At 40.1% G+C, this 27,319-nt stretch overlaps 1 pseudogene; it reads left to right on the forward strand.

Moving 5' to 3' along the window:
- Positions 1-9,770: 9,770 nt before the first annotated feature.
- On the forward strand, positions 9,771-25,117 carry LOC119543690 (annotated as a pseudogene).
- The last annotated feature ends 2,202 nt before the right edge of the window (positions 25,118-27,319 follow it).

Raw genomic sequence — 27,319 nt, forward strand, 5'->3', positions numbered from 1 at the left:
GCTCTTGAAACCCTCCTGGGAATCTTTCATATCGGTTATTGTGCTCTTCAAGTCCAGTAGTTCTGCCTGCTTCCTTCTTAAAATTCTTACCTCTTTCCCAAGATTCTCATATTGCTCATTCATCACATTCCCGATATCCTTTAGTTCTTTCTGTTTTTCTTCATCTCCTTAAGTACTGAGATAATTTTTAAGTCCTCGAAATGTCCACAGTCTGGTTGTCTTGGAAAACATTGCAGCCAGTGCTTATTCAAATATTTTATGCCCCTCCTTCTTAAGTTTTTCTTCTTTAGGGATTCCAGTTATATGTGTAATAGCACACATGTGGGGCAAAATCATCTTAGAGCATATTAATGCTGTGTTCATTTTTTTCTGTATTAGAGAAGTTGTGGGTTTCCAGAACAATCATGCGTAAAATAAAGGATTCCATATATCACCCCATCACCAACACCACGCATTGGTGTGGAACACTTGTTACAGTTGAAAACACATTTTTATAATTGTGCTACAAACTAGACTCCATGGTTTGACTTAGGATTCACTGTGTATTGTACTTCCATGTACTTTGTAAAAATTTGTTACCATATATACAATCTAATATTTCCCCTTTTAATCACAATCAGATATATAATTCAGTACTGTTAATTGTGTTCACAATGTTGTGCTACCATCACCACCATCCATTACCAAAACAAGTAGGAACCCTGTACATTTTAAGCCTTAACTTCTCATTCCTTATACCCCTTCCATCCCCTGGTAACCTCTGTTTTGGGTTCTACCTCTGAGTTTACTTATTTGAATTCTTTCAAATCACTGAGATCATGGCAATATTTGTCCCTTTGTGTCTGGCTTATTTCACTCAGCATGTCTTCAGAGTTCATCCATGTTATCGCACATGTATTTGGGCTCATTCCTTTTTACAGCTGAATAATATTCCATTATTTGTATATACCGCATTTTATTTTTCCATTCATTGGTTGATGGACACTTGGGTTGCTTGCATTTTTTTGTCAGTTGTGAATATCAGTGTGCAAATATCTGCTTCAGTCCTGGCTTTCAATTCTTTTGAGTATATAGCTAGAAGTAGGATTAACAAGTCATATGGTAGTTCTATCTTTCTATTTGAAGAACCCCCAAACTGTCTTCTAGAGTGACTGCACCATTTTACATTGCCAGCAGCAAGCAATGACTGTTCCTTTTCCTCTGCATCCTCTCGGTGTTTTTTTTTTTTTTTTTTTTTTTAATAGCAGCCATTCTAATGGGGTGAAATGGTATCTCATTGTGGTTTTCACTTGCATTTACCTGATGGCTAATGATGCAGAGCATCTTTTCATCTGCTTTATGGCCATTTGTCTATCTTTTTTGGAGAGATGTCTGTTCAAGTCTTCGGCCCATTTTTAAATTGGATTATTTGTCTTTTAAGTTGAATTTCGTTATATATTCTGGATATTAATCCTTTATTGGATATGTGGTGGCCAAATATTTTCTCTCATTGTATAGGATGTCATTGTACTTTCATGATAGTCCTTTGAGTCACAAAAGTATTCCATTTTGAGGAGGTCTCATTTATCTATTTTTACTTTCATTGCTTGTGCTTTTAGAGTCAAGTATAAGAAATTATTGCCTGACACAAAGTCCTGAAGCTGCTTCCCTATGTTTCCTTGGAGTTTGATAGTTCTAGCTCTTATATTTAGGCCTTTGATCAATTTGTGTTTAATTTTTGTGCATGGTGTGATGCAGGGGTCCTGCTTTTTCCTTTTTCCTTTTTGTTTTTGCAAATGACCACTCAGCTTTCCCAGCACCATTTGTAGAAGAGACTATTCTTTCCCAATTGAGTGATCTTTACCCCCTTGCCAAAAATCAGTTGGCAATGGAGGTGCAAGTTAATTTCTGAGCTCTCAATTGAATTACATTTGTTTATGTTTGTCCTTGTGTCAGTACCATGCTGTTCTAATTACTTTGGCATTGCAATTTTTAAGATTGGGAAGTGTGACTCCTCAAACTTCATTCTTCTTTTCAAGATGATTTTGGCTATTTGTGACCCCTTTCCCTTTCATATAAATATGATGATTGGCTTCTCTATTTTTGCAAAGAAGGTTTTTGGTATTTTGATTGTCATTACATTGAATCTAGACATTGCTTTGAGGTAGGATTGACGTCTTAATCATAGTCAGTCTTCTAATCCACAAACAGGGCATGTCTTTCCATTTATTGAGGTCATCTTTGATTTCTTTTGGCAATGCTTTGTAGTTTCCTGTGTACATCCTTGACCAAATTTATTCCTAGGTCATTGATTCTTTTCATTTGCTATTGTAACTAGAATTTTTCCTTGAAATTTTTCTTCTTATGGTTCATTGCTTGTATATAGAAACACTACAGATTTTTGTGTATTGATCTTTACCCTGCCACTTTTCTGAATTCATTTAGCTCTAGTGGCTTTGTTGACTTGAAATTTTATATTTATAGGATCATGTTATCTGCAACTAGTGAAAGTTTTACTTCTTCCTTTCCAATTTGGATGTCTTTGTTTTTCTTGCCTCATTGTTCTGGCAAGAACTTCCTGCACAGTGTTAAATAACAGTGGTGAGAGTGGGCATTCCTGTTTTGTTCCTGATCTCAGAGGGAAAGCTTTCAGTCTTTCTCCATTAAGTGTATGTTAGTATGGACTTGCCATATATGCTCTTTATGTTGAAGAAATTTCCTTCTATTCCTAGTGTTCTGACTATTCTTTATCAAGAAAGGGTGTTATATATTGTTAAATGCCTTTTCTGCAATGATTAAAACAATCATGTAGGTTTTTTTGCCCCATCATTGTGTTTATGTGGTGTACTATATTAATTTTCTTTTGTTGAACCAACCTTGCATACCAGGAATAAATCCCACTCTATCGTTGTGTATAATTCTTTCAATATGCAGTTGGTTTCAGTTTCCTAGTATTGTGTTGAGGATTTTTGCATCTATATTTATAAGAGATATTGGTCAGTAGCTTCCTTATCTTGTGACGTCTTTATCTGGCTTTAATATGAAGTTGAAGGCCTTGTAGAACAAATTAGGGGATGTTTTGTAACTGTTTGTAGGTAAGACAGATTTTCTTGAGCTTTAGCCCTCCTATCAGGAAGTTCTGCCCAAGGCGAATGCAGTGTTCAGGATTTTCCATCTCTTTCTGGGCTTCTGTCTTGTCCTGAGCTTTTCCTTGTTAGTGTTTTGGAGTTCTTCTGTTAACAGGAGTTGTTGTTTCCTCTGTTTCCCAGGAGACACCCCCCACCCCCACCCTACCCCCCCACCCCCCGCTCCACCCCGTGTGTTTGCTGCCAGCAGGTCTCTGTCCCAGGATGTCCACCTCTATTTTATTAGTTTTTCTTCACTCTTTTCATTCTCTCTAGCTGCTTCTGCCTTGGAGGGCAAATTCTACAAGAAGGATCACACAGTAGAAGACATTTCCCAAGTCAGTCTTTTCCACTCAAAATGGGGCAAGGGACCATGAAGGGGGCATAGTTTTCCTCCAAAGTGCCCTGGGGGAGGTGGTGAGTAAGGGACCACGAGGATCGTCTCTGCCTCCCCAAAGCTGGGCTTACCTGGCCTGCCAGCACATGCAGTGCTTCAGTTGTCACCCACAGCTCTGAAGAACTACATCTTTAAGCCATTGCCGCCTTTGCCAAGGGTGGCTTGAAACAGTGGCTGCTCTCACAGCTTGCTCCAAATTCACTAATCAAAAGCCATGCCCACCCCGGTTTTTTGAAGAGGGTTTTTTTACATGCCTTTCTGGCTCCAGGGAGCTAGCCAGGGGTGTACCCTGCCAGTGGCCTGCTGCGAGAGTGGGATATGGGTGCCTGTAGCTGCTGTGTGGAGAGAGCAGTTGATTGATTGATCTTACCTAACTTAACAGCCTCTTCCTCCTGCTCTTCCCTGGGTGCTGTACAATATTCTTGCCTCTAGAGTTTGAAAATAGTTTGAGAGTTCCTGCCTGTTGTTTTGGTGAAAGGACTGGCGCTCCCTACCTGCCATCTTCCCATAATCTCTCAGTTCTGCTGGTTTTTATATTTTAACATCTTTATATTCATGTACGTGTTTAATTTGGGATAGATCCTATTAATATGCTTAAAATTTATTAATCTTCTGCAGTGTATAATCTAATATCCAGTATATATATATATATATATATATATATATATATATATATATATATATATCTTTTGCTTTAGCTATTAGATATTTCATCTCTAGAAGTTTAATTTTGTTCATTTAAAATTTTTTCTTTGTCATATGCTTAACTCTATCCTAATGAGCACGTAAAATACACTTATAATAGTTGCTTTCATGTTTCAAAAAATATCATCTGTCCTGGGTATGTTCTTGTTTGATTTTTCACCTTTTGTATCATATTTTCTTCATTAATCCCTGGTAATTTTTGGTTGGATGCCATATATTGTAAATTTTATGTTGTTGAGTGCTGGATTTTTTAACTATTCCCTTAGATAGGTTTTGTTCTGGGATTCAGTTACATTAACTGGAAACATTATTTTGAAGACCGCTTTTAAAACTTTTTGGTGAGGATAAAACAGCCTTTATCCTAGATGTAATTTTTCCTACCTCTGCAGTAATACCATTTTGAAGATTCCATATGACACAAGTAGGTTAGATTGTTCCACCCTGGCTGGTGGAACACAAACCATTCCTGGCGGTGGGTAAGCTCTGAGTATTACTTTGTCTGCTCCTTTCTGATGGCTCTTTGCTCCGTCTTGGTAGTTGGGTTACCTGCATGAGCTGATTGGTATCCAGCACAAACCTCAAGGAAACCCCTCTGAAGATCTTTGGAACTCTTTTCTCGCTAGCATTCTTCCCTTCAAATTTCAGCATCCTGGGCCTCTATGAATTCCAAATGCTCTTTCTTCATTTCAGGAAGAGCATCAGACTCCATGTTGGTTCCTTGTTCCTTTTCCGTTATCTGAAAACACTTCAGTAGACTGGGGGATATCACAGGACCCATCTTGTTCTTTTCTCTCAGGGAGCACTTTTCTACACCTGTTGCTATCTAGTGTCTGACAATTCTTGCATCATGTATTGTCTCTATTTTCTTGTTTAAGGTAGGAGGATAAAATTAGTCCTTGTTACTTTTGATCAGAAACAGAGATCTTTACTCTGTGGCTTTTAGTTACTTTACATCCACTTGCCTTTGTTTAGTAAAACTGGGTGTTTGTCAGTTTTTCTTTCCACTCATCCCTATTTTAGGCCACAATAAGTCAATACAAATGATTATGAATTTAAAAAGTTTTAGAGAATACCAACCAACCTGGGGTGGGGGTAGATAAATACTTAGAAGATGTATGGCTTATGTCAAACACATAGATTGTTTTGACATTACATTCTGAAGTTGTATATCCTCTTGACATAGCCTTATTTTACCTGATGAAAGACATTTTATCATGCAGGCTTCTTTAAATATTCACTCATATTTGTGATATATTAGACTATAAAGGACAGTAAAATGGTAACATAGGTGCTGTGGTCCACACAGAGAAATCAGCTGGTTTGTTGATGAAGGAGGCTGGCTGGAAAATGAGGTTCCACTGCCCAGCTGAAATTACTTGAAAGTAGTTTAAGGGCCAAACACAATCAAATGAAAATATCAGAGTTATTCATTATATGTGGCTAAGAAACACAACAAGTGAAACCTCATTTCAGAATCTTGACAGCCATTCTGACTTGGAAGACACATCTCCGGTGATTCAGAATGGCAGAGAGAGGCTGTGTAGTAATTTACATTCAGTAGATCACTGAATTGTGCAGCCCTTAAATCCAAGAAAATCTTTGTGTTAGTTTTGAAAGCCCCAGATACTTCAATGGACCATCTTTTTCTTCATGTATGCTATGACACAATCCTACTTTAGCACAGATTTAAGTACTTCAAAGCAGTATGTGCATGGGTACATATAATGATAAACAGCAGCCTTACTCTTGAAGGATTGTGTAATTAAGGAAGGGAGGAAAAAGCATGTCCAAATATTCACAACCCAAGGCACTGTGTGTTCAGTGCCGTTAGGATGGTCTAGAAAAGAAAGTTTAGGGCAAGAGACCTTACCTGAATAGTTTCCTTGAGGAGGAAGCCTTTAAACTAGACCTTGAAGGTGGGCAGGATTTCCTTAGGAAATGACAATGGAATATGAACTTACCCCAGGTGAAGGCAGCCAACCACAAGGTGGGGATTTAAAAGGCTAAGAACCTCAGTATACCTAGAGGGCTAACGGGGAAGTCCAATGGAAGAAGGAGCTAGAGAGAGAAGTTGGTCACAGGATTATAAAGAGCTTTGTGTGACAGGCTAAATGGTATGTGTGCAAGTTAGGTCCCTCCTGTGTTTCTACTCATGTGAAGTTTGTATTGATTGGGGTTTATCAATAACTACACATGGTATAAATTAAGGAACAAGCTTTATTGGGAAAACTTAAATAGACCAAAGATAGGCAAGGAAAGAGAATCATGGAACCCTGAGTCCATCCCACAGAGAGCTGTGCTGGGTCCAGTGTGTGTCAGTGGTAGCGGACAGACCACTATGCTGTGTTCTCTCATTTTTTATAGGGCAAGTACAGGGAAGATAGCTCTGTCTGTGGGTGAATATACAGATGGCTTAGTCATATGAAGTCCGGATGCGGGATACCAGTATTTATAGGAAGTGTCGGGGAAGCCAGACAGACCTTGGGACACGTGAGATTTTAGTGTTCTCTGTTAGGGTGTGGGTGAGGGGCACATGGGAAACTGAGTTTGAGTGTAGTTATTCCCACTGGGAGATGAGTATCCTATCTCAGCTAGCTCTCAGGGTCTCTTTTGGACATTTTGCTCATTATACCATTAAGGGATTGGAATTAACAGGTTAACAGGTTGAAAATCAAATTTTCAGGCACAAAACCAAAAAAAAAAAAAGAGTGAGTGGTAGGGCTTTTTTTTTTTTTTTTTTAAATACAATGCAATTTTATTGAAAGAGATTCACATATCAGATAATCATCCAAAGTGTACAATCAGTGGTTCACAGTATCAACATATAGATGTGCATTCATCACCACAATCAATTTTGAACATTTTAATTATTCCAAAAAAATAAAAAGAAAACTGAAAAAAAAAAAACACCCAAAATGTCTCATACCCTTTATCTCCCCTATTATTTATTTATTTATTGTCTTTGTTATCTTATTTATCTGTCCATATACTGGATAAAGGGGGAGTCAGTTCCAAGGTTTTCACAATTACAGTCACACCTTTAGAGCTATGTAGTTATACAATCATCTTCAAGAATCAAGGCTACTTTGCTTTTGCTTATTGTGGGTATCTGTGAGAGAATTGAAGGGATAAAAAAGATTGTTTCTTTGAGAATTCATTTATTGCTTTAGAAATTGGATAGAGTAAAAATAGGAAGATATGGGAAATAAATTAATATTGAATGCTGTGAATAATTTTGTTTCAACTTGGCTAGGTTTTGGTATCAAGTTGTTTGGTGATAACATTTCCATGGTTATGGCTGTGGAGATGTTTCATAGATGGAATTAGCATCTACAATCAGTTGACTTTAAGTGAAGGAGATTAAACTCTATAGGGTGGGTGGTGGTCATTCAATCAGTTGGAGATCTTTAGAGACACGTGAGTGTCCCAGGAAGAAAGAATTCTGCCTCAACATTGTTTCCTCCTCTTCTGCCCAAGTTTCCAACCTAAGAAATTCAACATCACTCTACTGGAATTTCCAGTCTCTGGCCTGCCCTACAGAATTTGGATTTGCCATTGCTCACAATTGCATGATCCAGTTTATACACACATATATCCTGTTGTTCTGACTGGTACAAATGCCTCTTCTAATTACCTCATGCAATCATGCCCACTCCATAGGAAAGCATTGCTGTAATTCATGTCACAGATGAAGATTCCGAGGTTTAGAGAAATCTGAGATTTGGCGAGGTAGCACAGAGCCAGGACTAGCTCAAGGTCTGACTTCTAAGTCCATACTCTCTACCTTATGATATGCTGCCTTCTACAAATGATAGCAGCTCACGTTTCTTAAGCACTCACCTGTGCCAGGAATTCTTAGTATTTTAAAAGTGTTAATGCTCTTCAGCCAAAGACCACCAGAGACAAAGCTGGGATCATGACATGTAACAAGGGACAACACCCACCATAGGGAACCTTTGGGGCATCTTAATAACAGGATATTAGAAAGGATGTCTAGGATTTGGAAATATTATCCTATTTGGATGATGTTATGGAGGATTTAAGAAATCTGGGCTTTGTTATGAATTGGATGCTGTCAGGAAGTGTGGGGTAATTTTATGATTGGGCTTGTTAATGTTATCTAGAAGGAGAGAAATCTAGACAGAAACTAAAGCTATAATTGGTAAGGAGACAGCAGCCACTGGCAGGATAGGAGAATGTTTGGTCATTGTTGTAGTTTGGACGATGCCCAAATATTTGTATCTTTAGCTTTTTTTTGATCTCTCGTGGTCACCAAGTGGCTTTGTCTGATGTTGATGTTCTGTGCAATTGTTTAAATGCACTGGAGAACACCAAAGCCTGACAGTACTAGACCAGCCCCCAACTATGAGGGGCTGCTTTTCTTCTTTCTCAATTTCTCCTTTTGGCCAAGGGCAGATGAAATCAGGCCACAGGATGTTAACCTATGACATCCAGATTTTTGCCATTGTCAAGATTTTGCTGATTTTTGCCTATAGTTGAATAAATCTCCGCAGCTCCTTTTGTTGCAGGATGAGTTGTTGAATTCTCTGAAGTGACTTTGGTCATACAGTTACATTTAAGACTGAACAGGATACATTGGCCAACTTTATCATCTGGTTTCATATTAGTTTCTGTTTTGCACTGCAGTTTTCTAGAAATGCATTATTAAGTAGCTTCTCTTATTGGTGATACAGAATCAATTTGAGAATTCATTCATCATAGAAAAACTTGTTCTGTGTATGGTACTCTGTTGTAATGTTTATTGAAGAGTTGAGGCATACTGGAAGACAGGCACTCTTTTTTTTCTTAAAGCAATAAGGATACAAATTGTGGAAAAGAGGATCCGCAGTGGTAGGGCTTTTGACATACTGGAATGATTAAGTATATGCAAAGCTAACTTGAACACATAGAGTGGTCAGGCCTGTAAAAAGTCCTGTGGGCCTGATTGGCCAGTAGCAATTGAAGATTCCAATATAGGTGGTAGAACCCCAAAATCAAAGGGATTGCTTAGGAGACTAATACATTAGTTCAGACAAGATATAGGCAGGGACAATGAAAATGAGGAACAGGAGAAAAGATGGGTATTAGCAAGTTCTGAATAACAGAGGTCAACAGGATTTGCTGACCCATCAGATGTGGAATGAAAGGACAAGTCAAGGATGACTCAACTCATAAACAAGGTGATGATGAACAAGACTGTAGCACTGAATAATAAATTCAGAAGGAGGGCTTGTTTGTATGGGAAGTGGGTAGGAAGTCTGGTTTTTAGAAATGTTGAAGTCGAGATGTCAAGGAGTAGCTAGAATATGCCAAGTTTTATACCAAACAATTTATGTGAAATGTCCATGTAATTCTTAGAACTACTCTATGAAATAGAAGTTATCCATATTTTATAGGGACAAAAATGGACTTAAATACATTAAGCGATTTGCAAATTATGCCATTCAGCAAGTAAATGGCAAAGCCCAAACTCAAACCAAGTTAGGTCAAAACTGTTCTACCACTGAATCAATGGACAAGTTCCAAGCAAAAGGACTGGTCTTAAGCCCAATGTGAAGACTGGCATGGGAACTTTTATCCCTTTACCTGTCGATGAAAAACAGGAGCAAGCTAGAAGAAGAAACAGTCTGAAGGTAACATGGAGAGATCAGAATATAGCCATTAATAAAATGTTGAGGAACCCTAAATGGGGTGGACAGTGGGAAATAGGAGTAAGAATAGGGAGAAAGAAATCAGAAGACAGGAGTGAGTCATAGAAAACAAGAAATTTCAATAAAAACCCACAATCCACAATGCAAATTTTTGCAGAAACCATGGAATATTAACAGAAAATAACTACAGTTTGTAATAACAGCAAAACCACCTTTTAAGTACTGTACACATTGACCATTATCAACAATTTTATCCCATTTTGCAGGTGCAGCCAGAAACTGCAGGTGCAGCCAGAAATGGCATAGAAGGTCATGCCCGAAGTCACTTAGCCCCCAAAACTTACATTCATCATTCCCCTTATTTGCTGAACTTGTGGCCTCCCCAGTCTCTCCATTCACTTCCCCCTTAAACCCCCACATTCTTCTGCCTTTGCTGTTTCACTGAAGAGGTGCTTAGCAAGGTTTGCAGTGATGGAGTCCATGCACCAAAGGGAGGCATCTGGGATGAGCAGAGGGGCACAGGTCATTACCTGTAGTGTGTTTAGTAGAGTTCCCCCCTCCACAAAATTCATGTCCACCAAGAACTTAAGATGTAATTAGTTATTTGCAGATGTGTTTGTGATGAGGCCATACTGGATTATAGTGGACCCTAAACACAATGACTGATGTCTTTATAAAAAGGAAAGAAGGCACATAGATGAACGAGGAAGGCAGCCCTGTGAAGATGAAGGCAGATACTTGAGTGACACAGATACAAGTAAAAGGATGCCAAGGATTGCTGGTAGCACCAGAAGCTAGGAGAGAGGCGTGGAACACACTTTCCCACAGTGCCTCCAGAAGGAACCAAACCTGCCAACCCCTTGATTTCTGAATGCTGGCTTTCTGAACTATGAGAGAACGTTTCTATTACTTTAAGTCATCCAGTTTGTGTTAATTTGTTATAGCAGCCACAGGAAACTAATATACTGAACTTCCCTGGTGATTCTGGGTAGTGCAGGTGCAGAAAGAGATGTGGGTCCTTGAAAAGAGTTACAAGAATAGAAAACTGACTAACCTCAGTGGTTCCCTAACTTTGCTGTATGTTGGAATCCCTTGAGGACTTTAAAACAATATGGTTGCCTGGTTCCCACTGTATTTGACATGGGCATCAGGAGTTTGTAAAGCTCCCAGGGTGATTCTAGTATGCAGCAGAGTTTGGGAACCACTGGTCTATATCACATTTGTCTTCCAAGACAGCTAGTGTTAATAGGAACAGGCTGATGAACCTTCAGAAATCACATGCCTGTAACTTTTACTAATAAAAAGTATTTAGTAGTAGCCTCGTTGAGTGCTCAGTAGGTAACAAATATTTCACATTAATTAATTCGTGTAACAGCTCTTATATAGATATTTCTTCAGACTTATGAAGGGAGACTTGTGAGTCTCAAATATTAAAATACAAGGCTCAAACTTATATGGTGAGGGAAAAATGGGGGCAGGATCTGAACTGAAGATTTTCCCCAATCAGTATTAACCACTATGTTACGTTGCCTCTACCTGGAGTCCCTTGTTCTAGATGCCCGAAGAGTATCTCTGAGTGTGTAGTCTGGAGCCTGCTTGGAAAAGGGTCTGACCCAAAAATGGCTGGATCTAACACACACTTATTCCAGTTGGCCTGCTGTGCTTTTTATTTTTTGATCCATGATCTCATACTTGTTTGAGTGACCTTATTGTCCTGTAAATTTCCTAGCAGAAGTGGTCAGTGTGCAAGCTTGGTCAGCTGGGTCCTGAGCGGAGAAGAGAGACAGCAGGTGCCAGGGTCCAAAGAGGTGAGTTGTAAAGACCAACAGAATTCCTGGGAGAGGTGGGTGGTAAAGAATACAGAGGAATAAAGGAGGTCAGGTGTCCAGGGTCAATGCAGATAAAACGTCCTTCAGTAAGTCTTGGTAGAGAACAGCATTGATAGGGGTAAAGGTGTACAGGTGGTGGCAACCAGGTGAACAGGGCTGGAAGCTGGAGGAGCAGTTGGGGGGTCACAGGGATGCTTTGGTGCAGGTTTCCTGACATTCCATGGATTCATTTTATGTGAATGTGCCCAGCACTAAAGGGAATTCAATGAATGCTATTAATCACTAAAACTGGAATTTGGACATAAAACTGGACATTTAGGTAGTGTCACTTGCTCTGTGACACATGAGGCCTAGTGCTCCTGGAAAAGCTAAGCAAAAAGGCATCTTGCAGAATTGTATAAGGAGAATAGCTCAGCAGTCACATCTGGGAAAACCTGTCCTGGCCACTTGCTCATTGTGTAACCTTGGGCAAGCTGCATAAGGAAACTGAGGCTCAGAAGGTTTATCTGTAAAGTAAGGATATGATCCCCACTCCTAAGTTTGTTGGCTTGAGGAGATAATGTCATCAACATCTTGCACAACTCTCGGCACATAATGCAAGCTCAGCAAATGCCTGTTCCTTTATGTGTGGGATAGAAATATATTCAAACACTTCTACATACAGCAGGTTCAGGATCATTTAAATTTTAAAATATTGTAGGTGATTAAATATAATATATGTGAAAGTGTTTTGAAAATCATAAAGTACTAAATGACTCTAAGGTATCATTATTTTAATTACATAATTATACATGAGCAGATCCCATCTCATGGCTCCAATTATTACTTCTTGCTGCTGACTCTCAAATCTACATTTATAGGATAAATCCCCCAAGTGCAGTCACAAATCTCCCCTGTGCCTTTCCAAAACGGGACTCATGTCTTCCCTCTTAAGTGTGTCTTCCTCTTCCTACTTCTCCAGTGTCCTTCAGAGTGAGCTGTGGGCTTCCTGTGGGCACAGTCTGGCTGTGAATGTAGGTCAGTGTGCTGGGGTGAGTTGAAGGAGGGTGGCTGTAGAATCAGAAAGCTGAAGTGTGAAAACTTGGAGAGGAAAACTTGGAGAGGCAAAATAACATATGGTGAATAGCATATGTTCCAGAGCCTAGTTGCTTTGGTTTGAATCCCAGCCTCACCTGTTGGAGGCTACCTGACTTCCTGATGCCTCAGTTGCCCATCCTGTGAAATGGGAATTGTAATACTGTACTTCATAAGATTGTTGTGATGATTAAAGGGCTTTGCATACTTAGTGCTTATAACACCATCTTAGCTTTCATTATTACCTTGATGCTGCCTTTCTAGCTGCATAGTGTTGGATAAAGTAGCTAAACTTGGACCTCTTAGCTCATCTGTGAAGTGTAATAACAACGGCTTGTTTCCACAGAATTGAAATCATTCCCTAGGATACTGAGAGTCGAGGAAGATGGAGTTGGAGTCTTGGCGCTTACCTAAGGCAAGACACATGGATGGGTGGCCCTCTCCTTCCCTTGGCTGGATCAGTCATCTGATCTGATTTCACATCCTAGCCTCCGCTCTATTTGGATGCTCACACTTTCTCTCACCTGGAAATCAGGTGGGGCTAGTGCCCAGGCTTCTGTTCAGGCTAGCTTGGCCTAGGCACTGGGAAAGCCAGCTCACTTGCACTTTCGTTCTGGTTCCATCCCCATTATGGTTGGATTAGGATTCAGGATTAGACTTGGGGAGAAGGCCCATTTCACATAGCGGAGAAGTCCAGAGCCAGCATTTGCTCTTGCCCTGAATTGGCACTATCTAAGATTCAGGAACCTGCCGCCTTCCCCATCGGTCCAGAGGGGTCGTCTCTGGTGCCCACCTTATAAACAGCTGTTACTCTGCTTTATTGTAGGTACAGTTCTTCCTGTTCCTTCTTCCACCCCAACTGAAGTATGTTAACCTGGAAGATTGACATGAGGTCTTACACTTCCTTTGAATCTTCCGTAGGGCCTGCTGTAAGGGGACTAAATAGAGGTATAAATGAGTAGTTCAATTAGAAGACTAAACTAAAAGCAGTTGGAGGGAAAGCTCAACCACATGGTAGTCAGGAAACAATGAGAGTAGGTGTCTTTGTTCTTAAGTTTTAGTACCAGAATAGAAGAGAAATCAAAAGATTCATGTTAGGAATATCTTTAAATCCACAATGTCAAGTGCAACTTAAATATTATTCAGTTAAAAGCAATTCACCTCTGTCTTGATGCTGACAGTTCTATGTAGGTGATCACACTGAAAGAATTCAGTTATTAAAATAAAGCTGAAGTAATAAAGGGTTTTTGAAATTTTCTTCAACCTGAAAGTTGCAGATTTTTCAGACCGAATACAAATACGATGATAATGAGAATTAACTGATGTTGCATTTCAGAAAGCTTCAGCCAATGCAGTTTATCTCTTTTGGTACCTACTTGTCTGTAAGTTGTTCCATGGGATAGTGGGGATGAAGCTTATAAACTTCAATTCATGCCTCTCTCCTTTTCCCTCCCCCTTTACATCATCAATGTATTAAATTTAATTGAATGTTTGTTTCCATACACAAGTTTTTGGCATCTGCCTCTACAGAGCATGCTGGAAAAATTCCTTTATCTGGCCATTGGTTAGTTCAATCACAGAATCTCAGATTTATATGAAAGCTTAGGTATTTATCGTGTGGCTCAAAACATTTCATCAAACTAATAATCATAGCTGTCTGGAGTGTCAAGTACCATGGTAGATACTATACATATTTTACTTCATTTTCAAAGGAAATTCATAAAGTAAATATTGCCTTATTTTAATGAGAAGGAAATGTAGGTTTAGATAGTTAAATGATCCTAACACTTAATGTGCTTACTATACATAAGCCAAATAATGTTCTAAGGGTTGATATATTGACTTTTTAATCTTCATTCAATGTTAAAAGTAGTGCTTGGGAGGAGGTAGAATTGTCCACGTTATAGATTAAATAATTGAGGCCAGAAGACACATAATGACATGCCCAAGGTCATGCAGCTAGTAAGTGGCAGACCTGGTTGAAAACAAGGCCCTCTAGCTCCAGCAACTACCGCTGAACCCCAGATAAGGCATCTGCATAGAGAGGGTCTTTGAACTTAGGCTTTTTTTTTTTTTTTTTTTCTATTTCAAAACCCACTTCTTTATTAAACTATTTCAACCCCCTTTCTAATCACCTTTCAAAAGGTTGTTAAGCCTCAGCTGGAAGTCCTGTATTTCTGGGGAACTGCTGCTTCTGGAAAAAGTTCTATTTTGGAACAGTTCTGTTAGAAAATTCTTCCTTGTGTTGAGTTAAAATCTGTCTCCCCATTACCCCTGTGAAGGGAGTGGGTTGGAGAAACTGTCACTAGAAATAAGGCTAGAAAGGAAGGTAAAAACCCGGGTGAACTTCAGCTTAAAATCCAGGCCAGCATCTGGTGCTGATGTAGAGATAGAGCCTTAGGTCCAGCTGATGACATGTCCCCAGCCTGCACCTCGGTGGCAGGTGTTCCAAATTCAGGGCAGGAATTTACATTCTCCCTTACTGCATTTAACACGGCTGTTTTCTGCTCATCTTTCCAAACATGTAAAAATATTTCAGGCTCCTGATTCTTTCTTTTTGTGTTTTAGCTACCTTTTTGAGCTTTGTGTTCATCAATATCTCTATTCAAGCTATGACAGGCTCCCAGGGAAGATGCTGCAGGCCGGTGCCTCAAGAGTAGATTTGACATTGTCAATCACCGCTAAGCTATTGTACCCTTGCCTAGTGATCATTTTCCATTCTCAGTTTTGTACCATGGACTCTCCTGGTGCTTCAGCAGCCAAATGATGAGTGGGTGAGAAATGTTAAAAACCATAAAATTTGGAGTGCTGTAGCCAGAGAGGATGCTTAATGCTGTTACACAGGAAATTAAATGGTATTTATTTCTGCTTAATAGTGAATCAATATTTACCTGTGACCTAAGCAGAAAATTGCTCTCTACATGCCAAAGGGGGAAAATGCCATGGATCTTAAAAGTCTACCCCTACCACGCTTTGAGAAGAGCACAGAGTCATCTGGGCAGAACATAGAGCAAATTCACAAGGCCAAAGCCGACAAGAATACTGAACCAAAAAGGTGGGAGAGAAGCTGTTCCTGGCTAGCGAGTAACCCACAGCAGGCTTTTACAGACTGTGGTGGAGGAATAACCCCTCCTTAGAAATGCTAGTTAGACTTTGTTACTTAAAATTTGAACTTTGAGAAGTTGTAGCTATAGATAGGGGAAATCCTGGGAAGGGCCCAGGGGGATGGAAACTAACAAGGTCTATGCAAAGAAGTTAAGGCACGGCAAGCAAAACCAAATAGCCATCATCATAACTGACCAGATTGTTACCAGATATTAGTAACTAGAATGAAAATAAGTGCTGTTTGTAACTTGGTTTGCGGTATGCAGCTGTTCTTGAATTACTTCTTCAATAAACTGCATATAGTTTTTATTTTGAAGCGGTCCATCTGTTTTCTCTGAGTACTCTGTTAAAATGAATAACTCTCCTTTTTTCATGTCAAATGACTGGCTGGAACCAACCAAATGAATATCTTTTTAGACTTACACTTAGGCCTCTTCCTAAAAGTGGGCACACCAGGTAATTAACCCCCTTCAGAATGTTGTCCTAAGTTAGCTAATTCCCAACTGTTTCTTACACGACGTTTGTACCCATAGTAGGTAAAATCGCATGCAGAACTCCATCTTGCATAAGAATCTGCCTCATTTTGTGAGACATCAGATCCTTTGTGATAAGGTGTCCATCGTAATGCTGAATTTAGGCCCAAGTTCCACCCTGCCATGTCCCAGGAATTCCATATGCTGCCAGTCCTCTCCATCTGACAGAGTCGATAGTCTTAAGGACAGTTCAAATCCACACAGCACTTATTATGCGTTCTCATTTAAACGGGTGACTTTAGTTTATTTCTCTTTGATTTCTCATAATAACCCTGTGCCAGTTCAATGTATTATGTCTCCCAAAACGCCATTATCTTTGCTGCAATCTTGTGTGGGCAGATATATTAGTGTTGATTAGATTTTGGAATCCTTTTGGTGTTTCCATGGAGATATGATTCAATCAACTATGGACAAGACCTTTGGTTGGATAATTTCCATGGAGGTGTTGCCCCACCCATTCAGGGTGGGTCTGAATTAAATTCCTGGAGCACTATATAAGCTCAGACAGAAGAAGCAAGCTTGCTGCAGCCAAGAGGGACACTTTGAAGAATGCACTGGAACTGAGAGAGGAGCTTCAGCTTACACAGACATTTTGGAGATGGCCTGTGAAAGCAGACTTTTGCTCTGGAGAAGCTAAGAGAGGACAAATGCCCCAAGAGCAACTGAGAGTGACATTTTTGAGGAGCTGAAGCCTAGAGAGGAATGTCCCGGGAGAAAGCCAGTTTGAAACCAGAACTCCTGAGCAGACACCAGCCACGTGCCTTCCCAGCTAACAGGTTTTCCGGACACCATTGGCCATCCTCTAGTGAAAGTACCCGATTGTTGATGCATTACTTTAGACACTTTATGGCCTTAAGACTGTAACTGTGTATCCAGATAACCCCCATTTTATAAAAGCCAATCCATTTCTGGTGTTTTGCATTCTGGCAGCATTAGCAAACTAGAACAAACCCTATGACATAGGTTGAATTATCCCAATTTTACATTTGAAGAAACGGCAGTTCGAGTTCAAGTTCATGGGCACTTGATGCCCTGTGATTGTGTTTTTATGCCCTGCCTTTTATGAACTGCTGTTTGCTTACTACTCTACCTTCAGAGTGTTGTAAACATGCTCATAGCCTTAGAGTCAGGGCTACCCCTACGTTTTGCTGGCCCCAGTGTAACGGTAAAATGGGAGGACACATTCTGTTTGTATAAATGTTTCTGAATCTAGTTAACAAACTACTGAAAGTATGTACCATCCTACCTTGGCAAAGAGATGTTTATAAAGACCAGGAGGCCGTGTTGGTGTTCAGAATTACCCAACTCCTTGGCCAGAACATGACAATGCCAGAAAAAAACAGGCCTTGGTCCCCAGCCAGCCTCTCGTCTCTTCGGCACCATTCTGTGTTGTGAAGGCCCTCTCACAGTCACCACCCTTGGGCCTAGGAATGTACATGCCAGGTGTGTGGTTCACCCTAGGGAGGAGAGACCCAGAGAAGAAGCCTGCACAGCAGGCCCTGGAAGAGAGTTCAGAGCCTGTGAACAAGGAGTTCTAGGATTCTAGAAACTGCATCATTGAAAGGGAAGCTTCTAATTCTATGGACAGGTTCCTTTGGCCCCTTGGATACCTCATCTTGTGGCAGGGGGTGTTCTGAAATTGGTCGGAGTAGATGGCTCTCACATGGGTCCAAGGCCAGTGCTGCTTGGGATTGCTCCGAACTGTGGCTTCTCGCATTGAGGACCATTAAAATAATGAGCCTCTTGGGCCCAATACTAGAAACATTATGTTGTGGATGAAGCTGGATTTCTAAAGTCAGTTTCCTTCACTTCTTCTGACTCCCCTTCCATCCAAGTACCCAGTGCTTTCCTGAAGACACAGCCGTACATTCAACAGAGGGTGCAACATGAAAAACTTATCCTCTGAAATGACACCTTTCCCAAGGAACTTTATGCACCATATTTAAAAAGAGGCTGCAATTTAAACCACAGAAATATATTCACTAATGTTGAAATGTCTGGCAACAGTGGAAATATATTAGGAAGCAGGAATTTTTCCATTACTTATCCAATTGTATTTAGGCAACTTTCTGGTGTGTCCGCAAACTGAAGGCCAGCCTGTTGCAGGGGAAGGAAGCAGGAAATGGCAACTGCTGTCACCTCTTTCCTTTTCCAAGGCTGACGATGTTGGCCTGGCATTGCAGATCCCAGGGAAATTTGCCACTCAGTTCACACAGGAGATGAATTTCAACCGGGTAGAGAGAAGGCAGAAAGTAACTTACTTGAGGGCCTTGAGAGAAGCTAATGGCATTGCTTTTGGGGAAGTTTTAACCAAATGGAAGCAGGGTAAAGAATAAATCATCTCTCCTTACTTTCTAAGAACCTCCATTTCACCACAACCATATCTGGAGAGTATATGAATTTAAGGTCCAACAGTTAAATTCTATTTTTTTCCCAAGGCAGTGGCAGAGAACGGACTATTACTTGATTGCCTATTATGTTGTACCCTTTTAACTATATTCATCGTTGTCTTCATCATAGCCCTGTAAGGAAGATAATAATGCTCTCCACACATTATACAAATGTAAAAATTGATAGCTTCAGAGGTTAGGCAACTTGGCAGGATACTTTGTCTTTCTATTACTCCACTGCCCTGGAAACCAGTCTACAGCAGCCCTCCTCCTTTGACTGACTTGACATAGAAGACTTTCCTCCTCTGCCTCTTGGAACAAAATCAAGTCGGGACCCATACAACATCCTTTTTCCTTTATGTAAGAGAAACCTGAGCCTCACGGAACATTTTCTTTTTACTTGCACTAGCCTGCCACCTAGTGGGCAAACAATTAATGCCAGAAGATACTGTGTTTAAAACTTTGCTTTTAAAATCTTGACCCCATCAAAAACCATCAATTTCCTGCCCTGCCTCCACTTGTACACTTATTTCCCTTTTGTATACTTCTCTTGTTATATACTTCACCCGGTCGTCATCTTTGTGTAGCTGATGAAGTGAAAGGATATGGCCCACTTCCAGCACTCATCAGAATGTGATTTCAAATGTCCAATAGTTAAGATCTTAACAAAGCATGTGTTCCCACTCACTGCCCCTTTATGAAACTGTGTCCCCTTGGGCACAAATTATAGGGAGAATTTTAGACAGAAACTAAGGTTTGCTTTTAATCAAGCGTTCATACCTAAAAACAGTTTCTGTCCCGTCAAAGATAGCTTTTATGCAAACTTATGGCAGAGACGATTCTGGGCCTGGAGCACGTGTTTGCGTGGGCTGGCTGGAAGAAGACTACCTGTTAGGTAAGGCGGTGCTGAGTGTTTGTGTAAAAGTGGAAAGGGAAGGTGCAGCAGGTCTAACTGCTCCTCCATAAGATACACATTCTGAGGCACGTAAGACTCCTGTTAGCATTAGCGCTAGTTGCCTTTTACTACTGTAACAAATTGTCAGTGTCTTAAAACAAAACACACTTCTTATTTTAGAGTTCTAGAGGTGAGAAATCTTAAATAGGTCTCACCAGGCTAAAAATCAATATGTTGGCAGGTGGTTTCCATCTGGAAGCTCTGGGGGAGAATCTGTTCCTTGCTTTTCCCAGCTTTTTGAAGGCTGCCTATGTTTGGTAGTTCATGGCTCCTTCCTCTGTCTTCAAAGCCAACTATATCAGGCTCAGTCCTCGCTTCACCATCTTTCTGGTTCTTTCTCTCTTGCTCCCTTCTTCAACTTTTAAGGCTGTGTGACCACTTTTGATCTACCACAAGAATCCAGGATAATATCCCTGTTTTTAAGGTCAGCTGATCAGCAACTATGATCCTATTTGCGAACTCAGTTCTACTTTGTCCTATAACATAACATATTTATAGGTTCCAGCAACTAAGGCAGGGATATCTTCAGTGTGGAGGAGGGAGAAGGCATTGTTTTGCCTACCAAAAGATCCAAGAGAATTGAAACCTGGACTAGAATATTTTATGCTGCATTGTGGTGGCTCTGAGAGTGCCCGCCTCCACCTGCTTTTCTCCTTCCACATTCACATACTGCAAGGAGCCTTGCAAGAATGAACCTTAGATCCTACCTTCTGTTTTACAAGTCAAATTTGGTATTAGAGAAGAGTACAGATTCAGAGAGACATATATATAGTCCCAGATTCATTCCTAGATGTGAAAACTTGGGTATAATACTTTGTATTTCTAAGTTCAGCTTCTTCATCCTTAAAATGGATGCAATAACTTCCTCATGGTACTGTTAGGATTAAAAGTATCTCCAAAGGATGCTTAGAAAAGCACATAGTATATATTAGGACTTGGGTTGTCATAAGGCACACTTTCTGAGAGTGAGGAGTTTTCTATTCGGTTTTTAAAAGGAGATGAACTGAATATCTAAAACACTACCCTGGGTGAATGGATGACAAGACAGTGTCTGTGCTCAGAGTTAACTTCCAGTTGCTGAGATAAGGTTTCATGTGTGAAACTAGAGACCAAGATCCACTGTATTGTGAGGTTTCACTTCTGAAATGGGTCAGTGACGGTTACCATTATGCCTTACATATAACTTCTCCAATCAGACACCTTTATGATTAGGTGCATTTGAAAAGGACATAAGAGGAAAGTGATATTCTTCGGCCACTCTTATTAATTTTCTGGAACAAGTATACCAATGTCAATACCTGAGTGGACATTTATATATTGTATAATATATACAATATACATTGTATAATATGTACTGAAGCTGGTTGAGGGCTGCAGAGTCTCCTATGCCATTAAGTTACATAAAAGTCTATTTCAACCCTGAGAAGAAATAAATTCTTGGCAATGAAATTTAAATGTCTGAAAAGTGTTTTAAGAAAATTTACATTGAATTCTGAAATCATAGCCAAGGTTCATTGGTTGAGCCATATATAAAAAATGTCCTCAAGTTTTGTGTTAAAAAAAAAATACTTTTAGGTATACCAAAATCTTTGTGGCCCCTATAATGTTCAGTAATGGATTTGCTTAGGGATATATTCAATACAAAAAGTAATTTTCTAAATTTGTAGCATGTATTATATTTTGAATGCACATTTTAGGATTTTGTATCTCTTTCACAGAGTGAAATGCTACTTTGCATGCTAAAAATATAAAAAGAATGCCAAAACCCAAAGTTCTACTTTTGCTCCTTTGGTTTTCTTGTTCCTCTGAACAAGATGAGAAACTGGAATACTTGGCTCGCAGGCCAGCAGACATTCCTGGAACGAACAGGGAGGATTTGACCTTGACCAAGCCCTGTGGGGTTTCTGCCAGCGGTCTCACAAGGTGGCAGCATTGCAAAGGGCCACTATGTCTGGGTGGTAGCTACCGCTTTACTCCTGATGTGCCCTCTCTCTAAACCTCAGGAGATGGAGGACTAGATGGGGATTGGAAAACCAGAACCTGCCAGAAACAGAACGAGAACACTGCTCTCAGATATGCATGAGCTCTGTGAACCTTCGGCATGAGGATGTTAGGTTGAGCAACCCTCCCTCCATCCTGAGTTTACATGACTGACACTGAATTGGTGGGGCAGGAGGTGGCATATTCATAACTTGGGTAGTGAGACCATTACAGGGTGTGTGGGTGATTGTACTTTGGCATGAGTGTTCTGTGATGTAGCCATGATTCTGCCAAGCACCTCCTATAGAGGAAGTCCTGGGGTTTTATGGCTAGGGAGTGTTCAGCTCTCAGCCCGGTGTGAGTGCCAAGGCCAGCACACGAATGCAGTGTGATATCATCAGCCCAATCCAGTTAGGTGTTAGCTAAAGCCAGCTTCTAGCAGAGCCTGAGACCTAGCGAGCCCCATCAGAGGAGTCTCTGGAAGGATATACCCAAGTAGCCATCACCATTGGCTCCTCTGTCTCATTGTGAACTTTTTAAAAGCTGAAATTGATTAGAATTTAGCTTTTAGAAAAGAGTGGCTATTTCCAATTTAGAACTTGATACGCAGTTGGGAATATTTGGTAATATTTGTTTAGTACTTGACAGATGGCAGGCATGCTGCTAAGGCTCTATATATGCAGTCTTATTTAAGACAAACTACATTATAAGGTGAATTAATAACTGATGAAACTGAAGGTTAAGGAAGTGAAATGACTTGCTTGAGTTCTCAGAGTAGAGTAGTGGTGTCCCCTTCACATCTTTAACACCTTTGATTACCACTGTTACCTAAGAACACAGTGACCAAAATTATATCAACAGAATTTAAATACTTAATAGACTTGCAGTTTTTGTTCAACAGTTCAGTCTCAGATATGGTTTTTTTGTGTTCCTTTTCCCAATGATGGTCATTGCTATACCCTCCCTGCTAGGTTGTAGAGAGTGACTAAGGGGTCCCACCTGGATTGTTTATGGGATGGATTCTTTTGAAGAGTATTCATAATGGGTCAGGGACTATCATTTGATCTTTAAGATTCAGTCATCCAGCTGGTAATAACCTAATGGAAAACACTTATTAAATAAAATAATAAATGGATGGATGAGCAAATCGATGCAATACTTGTTAAAAATTGACCGGTAGGAGGAAGTGGGAGTCAGTGGACTGTTCTTTTCTCCTACACATGAGAACAAGGAAGGATAACCATCTGATAATTTCCATCACATATAATATATTAATTATGAAAAGAACTTCTTAGTTTCTTCCAACAAACCCCTAGAATTAGAATTGCTTTCTGTTCTATAACTCATTTTTTCTATATTCAGCAGAAAGGCATGAATGGGTCTTCTAGTCAAGTTTCTGTGAAATAGGTCTAGTAAACTAAAAAGATTTTTAAAAAGTGGATTCTTAATGGTTTCCTCTTCATCGGCCTGGATTGGTGGTAAAACTCAGTTTTTACATTACAAAGCACTTCTCTGTCCCGTAATGAGATGATGGAAAGGAGAAATGCTTTAACACATAACAGGAACCTAAACGTATCGGGAAAGATGTTAGCTACTGACTTGTTACATTAGTCCAAAGGTCATGTGACCCAGTGCCCCATATTTACTAAGATTCCCCTTTCAGCAAAAGTGCTTGTTAGTTCTACAACTATGAAATTCCTGGTTGACTGAAACAAGGGCTAAGGAACACTCCGTGCTAGGGTTAGCATGGCAGCGCCCGCGGTTACCAGGAGCAGATGCCCTGCTGGGGAGCTGTGAAGCCGGGGCAGTTACAGGCTCCGGGACTAGTCCAGGGAGAGATAGCTGAAGAATGAAAAGGTATAAGAACAAAGCCCTAAATCCCCAAGAGATGTGTAGATGAAGAGAAGCGGAAAGAATGCAGCTCCAAGAACAAATGTGAAGAACAGTTCAAAAACAGGAACGTCTCTTTGTCCAGAAATGACGAATCTGTTAGAAAGCCCTATCCAGGATCCGAATTATCAGCTCCACCATACCCCTTCTAGAGAAAGAAGTTATTACCACAGGTATGTTTCAGATGATATTTTTTAAATGCTGATCAATAGCTAACAGCAACACAAATACAGAAAACTGCCTTCTAAAGAATCTAATCTATCAGTAGACCAAGTTGTACAGAAACCAGGAGTTGTACAGATAATCATGAAATTTCTTGAAAGAGATGAAAATTGCACTTTACAATTTGAAGCTGTGTGGGCATTAACTAATATGGCATCTGGAAATTTTCTACACACCAAGGTAGTGATTGAAACTGGGGCTGTTCCAGTTTTTATAAAACTCTAACTTGGAACACAAAGATGTTCAGTACCAGGCTGTTTGGACTCTTGGTGATAATGCTAATGACAATGCAGAATGTGGAGATTTTGTTTTGAAATGTGAAATACTTCCACCTCTTTTAGAGTTAACTACAAACAGACTTAGAACAACTAAGAATGCTGTATAGGCCTTCTCAAATTTACGTGCAGGCAAAACCCCTCCTCCAACCTAGATAAGATTTCACCTTGCTTAAACGTCCTGTCTTGATCGTTGTTGAGCAGTGACCCTGATGTGTTAGCAGATGTGTGTTGGGCCCTTTCTTATCTCTCCCATGGACCCAATGATAAAATTCAAGCAGTCATTGATTCTGGAGTCTGTTGAGGATTAGTGGAACTTTTGATATATGACGACGAAGTGGTGTCACCTGCATTAAGAGCGGTTGGTAATTTGGTAACTGGTAATGATATTCAAAAGTAACTGAATTGCTCTGCATTACCCTGTCTCTTACACTTACTAAGTAGCCCAAAGGAGTCAATTAGAGGAGAAGCCTGCCAGACTGTTTCTAACATCACTGCCAGAAATAGAGCTCATATTCATACTATTCTAGATGCAACTATTTTTCCTGTTTTGATTGAGATTCTTTAGAAAGTAGAATTTCACAGCAGAAAAGAAGCAGCTTGGGCCATAACAAACGTAGCATCAGGAGGTGCTCCAGAATACATATGGTGTTTGGTAGCCTTCGGCTGCATAAACCACTTTGTGACCTTCTGACTACTATGGACTCAAAGAGTCCAAGTGGCTTTAAAGGGACTTAAATGTCTTACGTCTTGGAAAACGAGAATCTAAGCAGAAAGGAGTAGGCATTAATCCATACTGTGCTCTCTTAAAGAAAGATATGGTCTGGATAAAACTGAATTTCTATGAAGCCATGAAAAATAAGGAAACTTACCAGAAGGCTTTTGATATTATTGAACATTACTTGGGTGTAGACTGTGACCCCAGTGTTACACCTCAAATGGATGAAAACCAACAACAGTTTGTATTGGAGCAGCAGGAAGTACCACTGGAAGGGGTTCAGCTGTAATTGGGTGGGGGGAAAATGGTTGAAAATGGTAACCTGAGGTCTCTCCATTGTTGCTGCTGTCAGTAGGAATTCGATGTATTTTTAGATAGAAATCAGTTGATGCACATTTAAAAAACAAAGCAAGTTTCCATTCACATGCATTATTGCTTTATGGCTTTGTGTATGTGTATTCCTTTTGTTTTGGGTTTTTCTATATGACTTGAGAATTATGAAATACGTTATATAATTATTAGCTCAAGCTTGAAAAGGAGAACTTTGCTAAATTATTATGTAATGGTTTTGAAATTTTTCAAGCATACTTGGAGAATGCACATTAGCAATATGGCTATTGATGATTGCATTTTAGCAGTAACCGACATGTCCGATACTATGAAATCTATCTCTAGCTTGAAGCAAAAACCAAAACATAAAACGAAAAGTCCTTCAGAAGTCTGAAATAGTATAAAAGCTAGATCACAATGTGAAAATATTTATTACCTTAAATTATGAATTTCTGTGCTTTGGATTATACTTGGTAAACAATAGAACCTGTGAAATTTATTAAACCTAGAAGAAATATTGTTTGAATAATCTAGTATCTATTAAAATATGGCAGTTGTAAAGAGCGAGAAGGTGTTCATGTTGAACACATTAAAAATGATTACTAAACACATGTTTGTGGCATACAAATGCTATTATATTAGTGTATTTGGTATTTTGACCAAATATGCTAACATTTCTGAAATAGTTTATTTTTTTTCAGTATTTATTTTAAAGAGCATCATGACAGAGATGCCATCACAAATCTAAAGTAGAGCTACAGAGCAATTACAATATTGCAATTCTCTCTCTGAATTTTTGGAACAGCAATTGAAAAGTTTCACTTTTCAGTGTAATTAACATAGATACTTGAACAAAAAAATTATTCTGAAGACATCACCTTCTGTGCTCAACTTTATTAAACACATTTAATGGGATACATTATATATTTATAAAAATTGCTAAGCGTTCCTTAATATGGTTAAAATCTATATGAATTGTTTGGGGTTTTGTTTTGTTTTGTTACACTCAGGTCATACCACTTAAAATCCAAAATACTGATTCATAACACACATATCAGATTGGTCAATATAACATGTGTTGAGTTACTCCTCCAGGAAAGTAGGTAGAAAGCCAGGAACTGCGTGGACTGGACACCACAGAGCAATCTGACTTTGGGCATACTTCATACAACACTCATGAAAACGTCGAACTGCTGAGATCAGCGAAATCTGTAAGTTTTTGCGGCCAGGGGACCCGCGCCCCTCCCTGCAGGCTCAGTCCCGTGGGAGGAGGGGCTGTCAGCTCCGGGAAGGAGAAGGGAGAACTGCAGTGGCAGCCCTTATCGGAAACTCATTCTACTGATCCAACCTCCAACCATAGATAGACTGAGACCAGACACCAGAGAATCTGAGAGCAGCCAGCCCAGCAGAGAGGAGACAGGCATAGAAAAAAAACAACACGAAAAACTCCAAAATAAAAGCGGAGGATTTTTGGAGTTCTGGTGAACATAGAAAGGGGAAGGGCGGAGCTCAGGCCCTGAGACGCATATGCAAATCTCGAAGAAAAGCTGATCTCTCTGCCCTGTGGACCTTTCCTTAATGGCCCTGGTTGCTTTGTCTCTTAGCATTTCAATAACCCATTAGATCTCTGAGGAAGGCCCTTTTTTTTTTTTTTAATCCTTTTTTCTTTTTCTAAAACAATTACTCTAAGAAGCCCAATACAGAAAGCTTCAAAGACTTGCAATTTGGGCATGTCAAGTCAAGAACAGAACTAAGAGAGCCCTGAGACAAAAGGCAATAATCCAGTGGCTGAGAAAATTCACTAAACACCACAACTTCCCAAGAAAAGGGGGGTGTCCGCTCACAGCCATCATCCTGGTGGACAGGAAACACTCCTGCCCATTGCCAGCCCCATAGCCCAGAGCTGCCCCGGACAACCCAGTGTGAAGGAAGTGCTTCAAATAACAGGCACACACCACAAAACTGGGCGTGGACATTAGCCTTCCCTGCAACCTCAGCTGATTGTCCCAGAGTTGGGAAGGTAGAGCAGTGTGAATTAACAAAGCTCCATTCAGCCATCATTTCAGCAGACTAGGAGCCTCCCTACACAGCCCAGCAGCCAAGAACCGCCCTGGGGGGACGGCACTCACCTGTGACATAGCACAGTCATCCCTCAACAGAG

This window comes from Choloepus didactylus, chromosome 9, assembly GCF_015220235.1.
Source record: "Choloepus didactylus isolate mChoDid1 chromosome 9, mChoDid1.pri, whole genome shotgun sequence".
NCBI classification, from domain to species: Eukaryota; Metazoa; Chordata; class Mammalia; order Pilosa; family Megalonychidae; genus Choloepus; species Choloepus didactylus.